This window comes from Tenrec ecaudatus, chromosome 3 (genome assembly GCF_050624435.1).
Source record: "Tenrec ecaudatus isolate mTenEca1 chromosome 3, mTenEca1.hap1, whole genome shotgun sequence".
In the NCBI taxonomy this organism is placed as follows: domain Eukaryota; kingdom Metazoa; phylum Chordata; class Mammalia; order Afrosoricida; family Tenrecidae; genus Tenrec; species Tenrec ecaudatus.
Window position 1 is genome coordinate 190,480,136 of NC_134532.1, and position 15,298 is coordinate 190,495,433.

At 37.6% G+C, this 15,298-nt stretch overlaps 1 non-coding gene and 1 pseudogene across 1 annotated transcript; both read left to right on the forward strand.

Annotated features, from left to right (window-relative positions):
* Positions 1 to 3,567: 3,567 nt before the first annotated feature.
* Positions 3,568 to 3,951, forward strand: LOC142442487 (small ribosomal subunit protein eS26 pseudogene; annotated as a pseudogene).
* A 10,748-nt stretch (positions 3,952 to 14,699) lies between these two features.
* LOC142444098 (small nucleolar RNA SNORA64/SNORA10 family) lies at positions 14,700 to 14,831 on the forward strand. Its single transcript, XR_012783767.1, has one exon. It is a non-coding gene; the product is annotated as a small nucleolar RNA SNORA64/SNORA10 family (small nucleolar RNA).
* The last annotated feature ends 467 nt before the right edge of the window (positions 14,832 to 15,298 follow it).

Genomic DNA, 15,298 nt, shown 5'->3' on the forward strand with positions numbered 1-15,298 from the left:
ACTTACTTAATCTGAAATATTTTGTCACAGTATCAGTGCGCTCGTATATATGATTTCTTCCTGTATGAAACTGCAAAGAAAACAAGCCAAACTTGGAATGTACAAACATGAATCTAGGCAAATTGGCAGTTGTAATAAATGGAATGTAATACATAAATCATGAAAATCATAGAAGTAGTGAGATTAGAGAAATAGATAGATATTAACCATTTGACTCAAAAAATGATGTTTTTTCCATATTGGAGATGACACAGTGAAGAGAATGGCTTTGTTTTCATAATCAAAATAAGCATTCTGAGATCTACCTTGCAGTGCAATGCTGTCTGTGATAGGGTTATATTGATTCACACATGAGAAAATCCAATCAATATAACTATTTTCCAAATTTATGCACCAACCACCTAAGCTGGTGATCAAGAAGTTAAAGAATTCCGCCAATGTCTTCAGTCTGAAATTGATTACACATGCCATCAAGATGCATTCATAATTATCGGAGAGTGAATGCAAAGTTGGAAACAAGAAGGAGGAGGAGTGGGATGAATTTTTCGGGATCTGACCATGTTTTGATTCTATCCATGAGGTGTTCAGTAGCGAATTCTTCAGATGTTCACATCATATTTTTTGTAGTCTGTTATTAAATCTGGAAAGTCTGCTGAAATGTGTTACCTGTGAGTAACCCTGGTAGGATTTGAAATACAGATGATGTAGGGCTCTGCAGCACACAAGCCACCATAGTACTACAAACGGGCAGTCATGTGGTAGCTTGCCAGAGCAGAAACCAGCCATCACGGGGATGGGGAAGAGCAAGTCAGCTCTCCTGTTCTACATCAAGTCCCTTTGCGTGGGCCCTGATGAGAGGACACCTCTAACAACAGGAGCAACAAAACCCATAACCCACTGCAACTGATCCATACCCTAATGGGATGAAACATTTCATAATGGAATGAACCACTGCCAAGTCCTGTACCATCCTCATGATCGTTGCTGTACTTGAGCTTATTGTAGCCTCTGTGTTAATCTATTTCTTTATGGATCTTTTCACTGAATGCCTACGTAACCAAGGATCTTTTCTGCAGGGCCGGCTATCTTTTGATTATGTGTCCAAAGTACTAGAGACAAAGTTATGCTATCCTCCTTCTAAGAAAAATTCTCTGTCCTTCTTAGAGGGCAGATTTGTTTGTTCTTCCAGTAGGCCATGGTGATGTCAATATTCTTTTCCAGCATTGCATTTCACTCGTACTGATTCTTTTTCACTTTTTCTTATTCATTTGTTTATTTTTTGCATATAATTCAGGTGATTTAAAATAGCAGGACTTGGGTCAGGCACACCTGTACGCTCAAAGTGATGTATTTGCTCTTTAGCACCTTTAAGAGTTTTTATGCAACAGACTTTTCCAGGGCAACCAATAGTTTGAGGTTTCTGACTGCTGTTTCTATGAGTGCAGATTATGGATCCTATTAAAATTGAAATTGTTGATCACTTCAATGTTTCCTCCATTTACCATGTCGCCATCAATTCATCAGTTGTGGAGCTTTTTATTCATTAATTATAATCCAAACTGAAGGCTATAGTGTTTGATATTCATAAGTAACTGCTTGAAGTCCTGTAGGCTTTCAGCAACAGAATTGTCTCATCTGCATCGTGCATATTGTTCATAAGCCTTCCTCCAATGCTGATGTCACGGTGTCTTCAAATATCTGAGCTATCTGGATTATTTTATCAAAGATAAATCCTAGAGAAGGAAATAATGCTTTGTAAAGTAGAAGGGCAACAAAAAAGAGAAAGCTCTTCAACAAGCTGGATGGACACAGTGGCTGCAACAGTGGTTCAAACATAAGAACAATTGTGAGGATGGTGCAGGACCAGACAAGATTTCCTTTGGTTGTATTTTGTGTCCTCAGAATGGACTCAAGGACATCTGACAACATGCAGATAGACTAAGTATGATGAAAAGGTAAGGCCTGGAGAAGTAGAGGTAGCAAGACCAATCACATGAAACAGAGTGGATGGCTTTCCAGTTTGCAGTGCAGTCAAACTGGGCATCTTTAGCTAAGAGGTGCATTTATGGAAGAGATTGCTTCCTGCACTTCATAAGCACAGCACTGTTCGTAGATGGCAGAACTAGGCCCGAGCATCTTCTGGATAAGGCTTGCTAACAGCTGAGTGGAGTGCTTTTGAGCACTCAACAGTGATACATGTTTTGTAACGTCTTACCGAGACAGAGGACAGGGGCCACAGAGAAGAGAGGTCAAGTACTAGAAAGAGGTGTGCATATAGGCATAGCTGTCCAGAGGCTGCTCTGACCTAAAAATAGTATCCTGAGCACATCAGATTCTGAATTGTATGCTGTTATCACCTCTAATAAAACCTTAACTGTGAGTATTTTCTAAAAATTCTATGTAGCCTTTGCAATGAAATATTAAACACAGAAGAGAAGTGAGTTCTTTGGAAGCGATGATTCCGTGTCTTAGGAAATCGCCTCAGGCGGATGTGGAGTTTTATTTTATGTACTCCTTGTGTAGTCCGATGAGGTCAGGCCCTGGCTCTAGGGCAGTTTTACAAATGCGTGAAATGTTATTGTGTTATAATATTACCTATTTCTGATATCTGTGCATATTTTAAAGCTTTAATTGCAGTCTGTTTCTTATTAGATGCTGTCAAATCAACTCCAACGCATAGTGACCCCATGCAGAACACACAGAACTAATGCCCCGTCATGACCCATGCTCAATCTTGTTATCTTGGAATCCATAATCGAAACCATATATCAATCCAAATTGTCTAGGGTCCTCTTCTTTTAGCTGCCCCTCGACTTTACCAACATGAATACATATCCAATTAGCTATAATTCACCTCTGTAGATAACAACAATTTTAATTCAACTGTGTAGCTAACAAAAATATGGAGATCATTTAAAAGAAAGGTCCTTTCATGGTATTTCATTTGTTCAACATAATCTATGCACAGACAAGTGGTAGAAAGCTAAAGACAAGTGCAATAATGCATACTTTAAAATCAGGAATGGTGTGTGTCAGCGTTATATCATTTTACCATATTTATTCAATCTCTATACTGAGAAAGTAATCAGAGAAGCTGGATTATATGAAGAAGAATAAGGTATCAAGAACTGAAGAAGTCCTGTTACAACCTGTGATGTGCAGATGACACAACCTGTCTGCTGAATGCGAGGAGGAGATGAAGGACTTGCTGATGGACATCAGAAATTTCAAGATTCAGTATGGATCACAACTCAATGTAAATAAGACCCAAATCTCCCTACATGATAAAGAGGGAAAATACTGAATTTGTCAAGGATTTTATCTTCTAGGATCTACAATCCATCCTCATGGAAGCAACAGACAAGAGATCAATTGGCTCATTGCATTGGGTAAATCTGCACAAGATCTCTTTACCATGAAGAAAAAAAATATCATTTTGAAGACTAAGGCGAATTGACTCAGATCAAGGTCTTTTCAGTCTTCTCATTTGTAAATGAAAATTTAACAGTCAATAAAGAGGACTTAAGAATTGATGCATTTGCTTTCTCTCACGTCCTCGCTCCCGAGATGACAAAGAAAAGGCGTAAAAACGGCCGGGCCAAGAAAAGCCGCGGCCGTGTGCAGCCCATCCGCTGCATGAACTGCGCCCGCTATGTGCCCAAAGACAAGGCCATTAAGAAGTTCGTCATAAGAAACATAGTGGAGGCCGCGGCCGTCAGAGACATCTCCGAAGCGAGTGTCTTCGACGCACACGTGCTTCCCAAGCTGTACGTGAAGCTTCATTACTGTGTGAGTTGTGCCATCCACAGTAAGGTGGTCCGGAACCGGTCACGCGAACCCCGGAAGGACCGAACCCCGCCACCTCGATTGAGACCTGCAGGTGCTGCCCCACGACCTCCTCCAAAGCCTATGAAAAGATTAGAAGCTGAAGAAAAACCTGAAAGGAAATAAAGTGGAAATTGTTCAAAAAAAAAAAAAAGAATTGATGCATTTAAATTATGGTGCTTGCAGAAAATGTTGAAAGTACCATGAATGGCCAAAAGAACAACAAAAATTCTTGTCTTGAAAGAAGTGCTTCCAGGAAGATCCATCCGCAGAGGTAAGGATGGTGACCCTTCATCTCACAGCCTTTGGATAGAGTGTCAAGAGACACCAGCTCGGGCAAACACATGTTGTTTATAAAAACTATTGAGAGAATGGCGCAGGACTGGGCCTTGTTTCATTCTACTGTAAGTAGGGCTGCTAAGGGTTACAGCATACTCAAATGCACTACAACAGTTAATAAGCAATTAATAATTATAATTGGGAGATAGAGAAATAATTTAAAAATAAAATAACATAATCATTACTAGATTAATCGGTATTAAAAATAGATATCATATATTTGACATTTGTAAAAAGTTTCCAAATTATTAAAATATACATTTATAAAAACAGAAATTAATATAAAAGTGACATTTAAAATTTTTATATTATGAAGATATTTATTAAAAACTAATAAATAAATAGAATTCATCACAAAGATGTAATAAAGAAAATGCATGAAATTAAAAATAAGTATATGATAGTGCTTCATGAATGTCATGTATGATGTATCTGGGCAAAACTGAAATAAGAAAATGAATATACAGGAAGCATCCGTACAATGGTGAGGTAGAAGTCTTCGGAAGAAATACTACATTCAAAAAGGCAAAATTAGATGGGATTCAAATTTCTCTCGTTTTCTATTACCTGAAGAACAAAGATAAACTTCTGAGAGTTTGGATAGATAATTGTATCCATCCAATTTTCTACAAATTATTAATGGAAAATTAAAAAGAAACCAAACCACTGTATTACTTTCTTAGATAAGGATGGCATTAATTCATCTGAAAATATTTTTTCTTTGTTCTGTAAGATATATCACTAAATCCTTAAAACAATTCTATAAGTTGGATAGGTATAAATTTTATTATTTGTATATGACAAGCTGAACTTCAGACAGGAAAATTATGTTATTACACTAATATTAGGATTCATTCTCAGAATTAGCATAATAATAATCAAGCATTAATTCATATGGAAGCTGATTGAACACTATTTTCAAAAGTAATCCTGTTTATTTGAATTACATTCTGCCACGATCATTCCAAGATAGAGCAGTCGATAAGGAGATGAATGACTATATTATAAACTCATGCATGAGGTGTTTTAAATAAAAAAGATGAGTAGATTATGATTTAAAAATCTAATAATTCTATAAAGTAGATCAATTTGTGGTTCATATTAACATGCTATAAAGTCTGGCTCTGTTAAATGTTGGATCTATTTTTTTAATTCTGGATCCAATTTTTCTATGAAATGGGAATAACAACAGTGCCTGCACCATATAAAAGATCCTTGGTGTTCCACTGGCTTCAGTATTGGACTGTAAAATGCAAGGTAATAGTTCAAATCTGCTAGCCACTACATGAGAGAAATCTGAGGCTGTCTGCTCTGTAAAAGTGTTGAGTCTCAGAAAACCTTAGGAGGGGTTATATTCTATCTTATAGTGCTGCCATGAATCACAGTCAGCTCCACAGCAATGGGTTTGGGTTATTCCATACACCTTCAAAAATAAATCAGTAAATAGCAATGGTCTTAGAACCGGGAGGGTATGTTAAATATATTTTAGCTTGTATTTTGATTTACCTGTCTTGGAAGTAAGTAAATGGACAACAAGGCCAGATTCATTCTCTAAACTTTACTACCACGTTGGGTACATAAATGACAGCTACAATTATTAAGAGATATAATTCATATAACAAACAAAATAATCACCCCAGAGTCAGACTAGAAAATTTTCTTTTAAAGCATTTTTACAAATGTTTTGCCTTGTTGATTCAGTTGATACTTTTCAAAAGATTTTTATTAAATTGTGTAATGAGAAGGAAATCCTTAATTACATGATAGATAATTTGTGTAACAGGAAGAATCCAACACTTAAGTAAAATTATTCATAATAGAATGTTTTGCGTGTGCATGTATGGGCTGGGGATAGTACAAAGACTACTGTTTTTACACTGAAGCTTGCAAAACTGGTAGGAGTTATTTCAATGCTTAGTCGTATAATTGTAATATGAATTGTGAACCTGTTGAAACAGCAGTTCACTGCGGAGCTAAGGCTATTTGGGACTCTGGCCTTCTGCTAGGCTAGAGTGAATCGCCAGCCACTCAGTCAGATTAGAGCCTCTGCCTATGGGTTGGGGCTTTGGTGTTCCCACTGGCCTCCATTGCCTTCTACAAGTTGGGTGTTCGCAGTTTTGGATTTCATACTTTCCTCTTCATCACACTCAGATTTTGTAATTGGCATGTTTGGATCACACAAGCTGGCGTGCTTCCTCTGTGAGGACTTAGTTGACTCATTACTTAGATGCCTGCTTGTTTGAATACAAGCCTTGAAAATCCCAGACACTCTTCCAATTGATAACAGGGCACCCTCTACTTTCTCCACCACACTCTGCTGTAGCACCTTATTTTCAGTGGGGAATGATGGAAGAACTAATTGGAGCTGGCATTTAGTGAAAGCCCCAAACCCATTCCTGGATCTATGCTTTGGCTTGTTTGTTAATTTGCTGTAAATTGGAAGGTAATACATATTCTAATGACGAATACAGAGATGCTTTCTCATTCTATCATGTTTTTGAGCATTTCGTGTAATCACAAGTTGACAAAAGGTGATGGTGAATGTATCCCATAACCTGAAATGGAGCAAGTAGAAAAATATGTAGTTTTCATGAGCCAATATATTGTTTTATAAAAAAGTACTGATATGAGAGTCATGTATTGTTTACTATGATTGCTAAAGTACATAACATATACACTATTAAAGAACATAAGTTATAAATTGAATGAATATCCAAACTAATACTCAAAATATGAAATTAAAGGACGATAATAGCTGATCAAAAATTATAGAAACTAGTTCTGCAAATATTTAAAACATGTATATTCCAGTCCAGGAGATAGTTTGAAACCCACTCCACTCCGGAATCTTGTTAATTGAGCATAACTTTTTGCAGAATATTATATGACCATATATCAAACTCTATATTTCCACTAGAATTTTAAAAAATATTAATTTGGAAAAGAAATAACTTAATTTTACCAACAAAAACTTGGATAATAAAATGTGGTATTGCTGATAAGGACAGAACAGGGACTTTTGCCTGCTGACAGAATGATGGACCTTGAGGCAAGGTCTGGCAAGCATCGTAACCTTGAGACCAGGCCAGGTGAATATCTAGACATGGAACTGTATCCTGAGATAAACATAAAATAAAATATGCAGGAGAACTAAGAACAGACTATGTCAATGAATTGAAAATTAACTCTGTCTGTAAAGCTAAGTCCTGACCCCTTTGTTCCAGTAAACCTAAGAAATGGCTCTAGTCTGGGACCGTCTCACGTCAGTAGGGGAATCCCCTTAGCTTTTCAGGTGTATCTACTTTATGCTTAACTAAAACATTCACTTTGCTCTTTGCTGTGGTGTGTGTTTGTATCCATGTGTTTGTATTCCACTGAAGCCGTGACAAGCCACTTTGCAGAGACAAGTTAGTCCACCCAAAGCAGAAAAACGTGGTGCCAATAAAAGACTTGGTTTTCCTCTGCAGGAGAGAGCATCACTATGGCAGTGGGAAATGCTAGAGCGACTCCAGTGGAAAGTATGGTTGTAAGATTAATCTGTGACAACAAGAACACCTGTGTTGCATTGCTAAATAAGCAGAAGAATGTACAATATTAGAACCATCGCTTTATTCCTAAATGGAACTCTTTGGTGAAATGTTCCTTCTTTGTTTTCTCTGATATCTTTCAAAAGGATCACATACCGCTTTTGTGAGTGGAAAATAATAATAATTTTCAATTACAAGAACTTGAATTTTTTGTCCTGAAGAAATGTACAAGAACCCATATTAGCTCAAATGAATTCATTCTTCTTAAGACACACATATTGACATTAAGTTTGTTTTATAGTATTTGTACTTGTTCACAGTTTTACTTTAGTAATGTGAGGAATTTACTTTGAACAGCCATTTATTCATGGACCTGTGAATAGTAACGTTGCAGGTATTTTGTTCAGGTAGGCGCTAGTGGATACAAGTTCCTCATGAGCACAATGAAGTGTTCTGTAATTCCTGTTATTCTCAAGGTTATCCATAGTTTATTTTGGATATGCATAGATCAAAAGCAGTGGCACGAAGAGAACAATAGTGCATGATTTAAAGTCAAGAATGGTGTGCTTCAACATTGTCTCCTCGCACCGTACTTGTTCAAACCGTATGCTGACCAGATAATCAGAGAAGTTGGGTTATGTGTAGAAGAGCATGTCACTGGGGTTGCAGAAAGCCTTGCTAACAACCTGTGCTGTGCAGGTGAGACAACCTTGTTTGCTGAAAGTGAGAAGGGCTTGAAGGACTTGGTGATGAAGACCAGGGAATCAGCCTTCAGTATGAATTACCAAAAAATGCAAAGAAGTCCAAAATCCTCAAAGATCGACCAGGAGGTAACATCTTAATAAATGAGGAAAAGCTTGAAGTTGTCAAGGATTTTGTCTTAGTTGGGTGCACAATCAATACTCATGGAACTAATAGTAAAGAGATCCAAAGATGAGTTGCATTAGGTAAATCTGCTTCATAAGAACTCTTTGGTGATTGAAAAGCAAAGCTGTTACTTTGCAGAAAAAGTGCAACTGACCCAAGCCAAGGTTTTTTCCATGGTCTCACATGTGTATGAAAAATGGACATTGAATAAGGAAGACCCGAGAACAGTTGCATTTGAATTGTGGTGATGGAGAAGAATATTGAATATATCACAGCTACTTAAAGGGAAAACTGATCTGCCTTGGCAGAAATAAGGTTAGAGTGCTTGCTTCTTCGAGGCAAGGATGGCCGGACTTTGCCTTACATCCTTTGGACATATTGTCAGGAGAAACCAGCCCCTGGAGAAAGACAACATGCTTGGTAAATTAGAAGGGCACTGAAATGGAAGGCCTCAAGGAGATGGATTGGCATTGACTCCCATCAGGGGCTCAAACATAGGAATCATCGTAAGGAGAGTGCAGGGCCCTGCAGTGTCTCGTGCTGTTGTGCCTGGGTCATTCTCAGAGATAGCCTACTCAGTGGCACCTCCTGACTAAAACTGTTGATAAATAGAATGCTGCTTGTGCATATCAAAACAATGAAAATGACAATTCAAACAAAATACATCTGATCAGTTGATCCAAAGCAAATAAAGCAGACAATCCTTCTATGAAGATAGTCACTTGTGAATAAACTTAAAGATTATATACAGTAAATACAAAAATAAAGTTAATCCAAAAAAAGCAAAACAAATTTTCAATGATAATACGTGGCAAAAAAAGATATTTTATAAGGTTAATCAACTACAATTTGGGTCCTGAATATTTCAATACTGTACCTTTTATTTTTTTATTAAAAGTGCATAGTATGAAAGTAAAACATATTAAAATAAAGTACTTGAAACTGAGCATTCCTATACCAACTAACTAGATATTTATTAACATTATCCAACTTTCACCCACCTACCCATTTATTTCATTGGTGTCAGGCATCCTAGCATCAATCCTGATAATAAACACCCTTTGTGTAGCAAAATGAAGCACCACGTGCTCTTCATCACCCTCAAAGTCCTTATATCTGAACTCACTGATGTAGCCACTGTGTCCACCTATGGAAGGTCTTCTTTTTCTATGACTGTACACTAGCATCAAGTCCTTCTGTAGGGACCAGTCACTCCTGATCACATGCCTAAGTACATGTTATCTCCCTGCCCTTGCTTCTATGAAGTATCGTTGTATTTTCTCTAAGACGTGTCTGCATGTTCTGGTCATCCATGGAACTTTCAATATTCTCTGCCAATACTATAATTCAAAGACATCAATTATTCTCCTACACTGTTATTGTTGGTAGGGCCGATAGAGTCGGCTCCAACCCATAGTGACCCTCTGCACAACAGAAGGACATGCTGCGTGGTGCAGCTCTATCCTCACAATTGTCCTGTGCTTAAGTTCATGGTCACAGCCACTGTTAGTCCATTTTGCTGCCCCTGTGCTTTACAAGGCATGCTGTCCTTCTCCTATATTCCTTTATTGCCAAAATTTCACATGTCTATGAGGCAATTAAAAATCCTGTCACTTAGGTCAGGCAGACTTGAGTGTCTTACCTCAGGCACATCACTTTAAAGAGACCTTGTTTAGTAGAAAGGCCCAGTGCAATAGGTCCTCCAGTCTCTCACCCATGAGGGGTGACTATAGATCTAAGTAGGATAGAATTCAATATTTTCTCTGTTTCTCAAGAAGTTGTCTAGTGGTCCCATTGTGAGAATTTTGTTTCTCTTTAAATTAAATTGTAATATATACTAGAGGCTGCACTCTTTGATATTTATAAGTGGATGATTCAAGTTGTCTTCACATTCAGCCAGCAAGTGTGTTGCATGTTCCTACTGCAGTCTGTCAGCAGTCTTCCTTTCATGTTGATTCCATGTTCTTCTTCAGATCATATGGCTTCTGGGTTATTTCCTGGACATCCATTGATTAAATATGATGAAATGCCAAAACATGCATTTCCTGATTTCAAATTATCCTCTATACCCTTTTTCTCTCCACACAACTGCTTCTATTTTGCTATTTCAAGGTGAATGGGGACGAATATTGTGGTTGGATTGCCTTTTACAAGGTTTTAAGACCAAGGCACTGGCAGCAAACTAGAAGGAAAACCAGAAGTGCTCAACAAACAAACAAGCATACAAAACCAGTGTTTGACCAAGTCACTGGGGTATCACATGAAGTCATGACCCTAGACCAGCAAGAATACTCACTGCCTGTGGTGCAATGCTCAAGTGCTAAGCCACTAACGTAAAGACTGTCAGTACTAACCCATCAGCTGCTCTGGTGAGACAAGCCCCTTTGATCGCTCAAGGAGAGAAGACAGGTCAGTACACCTAATGGAACACTTGAGCTCTGGCTCTGTAGGTTGAAGCCCATCCATGCACAGCAGCAAGACAGCTCCAAAGGAAGCAAACCAATCCACTAAGGTTGTTGGCTTTACATAGCAGCAACATCCGCTGCTCTCTCTGTCTTTTTAAACTTTTAAAAATATATTAATAACGCAACATCTTCCAATTCAATATCTTTAAGGAATTATTTTAAAATAATTTAGACTTCCCAAAAGTTGAAACCCAGTAGGCATAATGACCTGTATCATTAAACTCAATGATTCAAACAATGAACATCTTACTTAACCACTATATAGAGAGACATAGAGGCATATAAATCAAAACCAGAAAATAGCATTGCTGAAAAGCTACTAAAAAATATATACACCTTTTTAAACTTTCACCAATTTCCAAAACAAAACCCCAGTTTACCCTTGTCAGCGTATCAAGCTGGGAGTCATAAGATGCATATTCATTGAGAAACTTGATAGACACTTCCTTAACCAAGTGACCTTACCTGTGTGAAAAAGAATTGAGAAGCATCTGAGTGGAACTGATGACTTAATTATATTTCCTGAAATTATAGTTCTTCCGGTGGTTTTATATCTTCCTTCCATTTGACTTTTTCTAACTGTGACTGTCTATTGCAGGTGCCATCACGAATACCCAGCATTGGAGTCTAACTTCCTATTCTACTCCTAGAGTCTCACTTGAGGAATCAGAATTGTATTTTATTCTTTTTTATTATTCTTGATGGCTCAATGCTTCAGTAAACATATTATCTTATAACCTCATGACAATACATATTCTATAAAGTGTTAAATTTATCTACAGTGGTTGTGGATCAGATAGTACTCACTACTGAATGAATGCCTGACTGAATCACAAGTTAAAAGTCAAAGTACCATCTTGAAAATCCAGGAAAACATACAACTTTCCTCTGGTTCTTTAATGCTTCCTTTGCCTCAACTACCGTGAATCCAATGCTACCTTACAAATCACAATAGACTAGAGCATGTGCCCGAGTACAGATAAGAACTCAAAACACAGGGAATCCAGGACAGATAAACCCCTCAGGACCAATAATGAGAGTAGCAATGCCAGGAGGGGAAGGGGCAAATGGGAATGGAGAGAAGGGGAAAGATCCCAATGATCTACATATAACCCCCTGCCAGGGGGACGGACAACAGAAAAAATGGGTGAAGGGAGACAGTGGTGAGTGCAAGACGTGAAAAAAAATAATTTATAAATTACCAATAATTCATGAATGAGGGAGGGTGTGGGAGTGGGAAAAATGAGCTGATACCAAAGGTACACATAGAAAGAAAATGCTTAGAAAATGATGATGACAACATATGTACAAATGTGCTTGACAAAATGGATGCGTGTATGAATTGTGATAAAAGCTGTATGAGCCCCCAATAAAATGACGTTTTTAAACTCCCCAGAAACACTCAGTTGTTCATATAGTCACCAAACAAAATGATCCTGCAGGTTTCGGGAAACAAAGGTAGAAGCATTAAAGTCAATTATATCTCAAATAGTTTTTAAATGAAATTGGTTCAACTGTACTTTACCCTGCCATTTAATAATGTCAGAGCATGTTCTTTATCTAAGGTACAGGACAGAATAGATGCTCTTAAACAACGATCAACAGAAAAGAAGAGAAATAACATCAGCCAATTTAAATCTGCATGCTACAGTGTTTTTGTTTTCTTACATTATCACACTTATTTTAGTTCAACATCTGTTCACTGACATCCAGGCTGTATTTTGGGATGTGTGACAATTTTTTCACAAATTCTTTACTCACAGCTCAGGATGCTTCCATTCATTGCGATTCGTAAAGGAAGCATTTAACTCAGGGCAGATGCTGAGCAGCATGAGGATGGCGCTGTGGAAGGTACAAACTGACACAGGAAATTTGAAAGTGGGCATGGATGGCCAGATGGTATTGGCATCTGAGAAATTTATTACACTGACTTGGCAATAAAACATGTGTGATCACTAATTTAACATACAAACTGGTCCAGAAAAATGTTTATGTTAAACAAATAGTCCCTCTAAATATCAGGTGCAACATATTTTATTGAATACACTCATTTCCCTGTTGAAGTACCCAAATATAAAGTAATAAAACCCTCTTTTCCAGAAAACTCCCTGCTAATTCAGAGCAAGTGGTGTATACACGAACAAACTAACGGTGAGTAAGAGAATTTTCAAGACCATTCATGTCAGGAAACTAGACAATCAGCTAATAAAGGAGGTAGTATTAGCTGTTTTATCTAAATGCTAGCTTCCTCACACTTGACATTTTTGGTAAACTCTTTATTTTTAAGTATCATGTTAGGGGAGTATATTAAAAATTCATATAAATAAATGTAGCTTTAATTTTAGATTAAATTAGAATCAGATTTTCTGGACTGTTTATCAAATTATTAGACAACTGAATTTTATGTAACTATTCTCTAAATTATATTAACAACCAATTTTTACCTGAAACGTCCTTTCCTTTTTTCCTTTGTACTGAGCTAACAGTCTTTTGCCAAACTTGAGATGAAGTGCGGTCACATACATAAACGTCAGCATGGACTGCCAGAAGAAGAGACAAATTTGTCTTGAAAGTATGGCCAGAATGTTCCCAGGAAGCAAGGATGGTAAGACTTTCTCTTGCGTTCTTTGGACAGGTTGTCAGGAGAAAGGACTAGTGGGAGCAGGACATCCTGCTTGGTCAAAGAGAGGGGCCGTGCAGAAGAGGAAGGCGCTCGACAGGAGGAAGGGCAGAGTGGCTGCCCTAATGGGCTCCAACATAGCCAACTGGTCAGGACACTCACCGTCTCTGAATATCTCTGATGGAACTGCTCTCTGTTTCTCAAAAGACACAGTGCACTTCTTGTGTTGCATTTGAAACCAGATGTAACCACGTGCAACTATCAAAAAGTTATTTTAAGTTTTATTACTCAGCCTCACCATTTAGCATCCTTTTTGGTAAACTGGAGATAATGACACTGAATTCATAAGAAGTACATTTATATTTAGTTTTTTTTTTAATTAAAAAAATTTAGGTTGTTTTTCTTATTAAAAAATTAATTAGATTATATATTAAAGTTCCTTGTCATGAGGCTCACAGCCAGGGTGCAGTGTAGCAACAATGAAACATACAACTTTCTTGTAGTTCTTGAATGCTTCCTTGCCCACCCACCCCAGACTACCGTGATCCTAATTCTATTTTACAAATCTCGCTAGACCAGAGGATTTACACTGGTACAGATAGGAACTGGAAACAGGGAATCCAGGACAGATGATCCCTTAGGACCAGTACTGAGTGAGAGTGACAATTCCAAGAGGCTGGAGGGGGGTAGTGGAAAGGGGAAACTGATTACAAGGATCTACATATAACCTCCTCCCTAGGGATGGACAACAGAAAAGTGGGTGAAGGGATATGTCAGAAAGTGTAAGATATGACAAAATCATTTATAAATTATCAAGGGTTCATGAGAGTGGAGGAAGTAGATAGGGAGAGGGGAAAAATCTGAGGAGCTGATACCAAGGGCTCAAGTAACAAGTGAATGCTTTGAGAATGATGATTGCAACAAATGTACGAATGTGCTTGACACAATGGATGTATGTATGGATTGTGATAAGAGTTGTACGAACCCCAAGTAAAATGATTTTTATAAGTAAATAAATTTATGTTTGGAATTTGCTTTTGAGAACATGTCAAGATTCCTCTCCCTGCTCTGTATGGTTACACCTGCCGCCATATGTGTGACTTTTGTAAAGAGGAGAGAGACAAAGGGTACCCTCAGGACCTCAGGCAGGCCTCCTGTGGCCTGTTCCTTCCGGGGGGCACAGCAGGCCCTGGAGGAAAAAAAAAGATTCCACTAGAGTGAGCATTTAAAATGTTAAAATGTGAATGCATTTTTATATTATTGAACATATTGCATGTTAGTGAGTATATGTATTTAAACATACAAGTATATACATGAAATATATGTGTAGGCTTGCATATTGTATTGGGTATCTGGACTGAGGTAAAAAAATATAAAATAAGCAATTTCAAGTCACATGAAAGAAATTTTTGTAGTCTTTCTACTGTGGCTTCTTTTCAAAGTATAATTTGGAAACATCTTGATGGTAGATATGAGCCAATAATATAACCCTAACTCTATCTAAGGAGTTAGATACCATAGGAAGACCAGGGTTTCTACTGTACTAAGACAAACAAGCTGTGACCCAGATTAAAAGTCAGGTAGTCAATGGTGGTGAATGATTACGTTCAATCATGTTTAAATTAACTTCTATTTCATTGAAATTTCAATAGCAC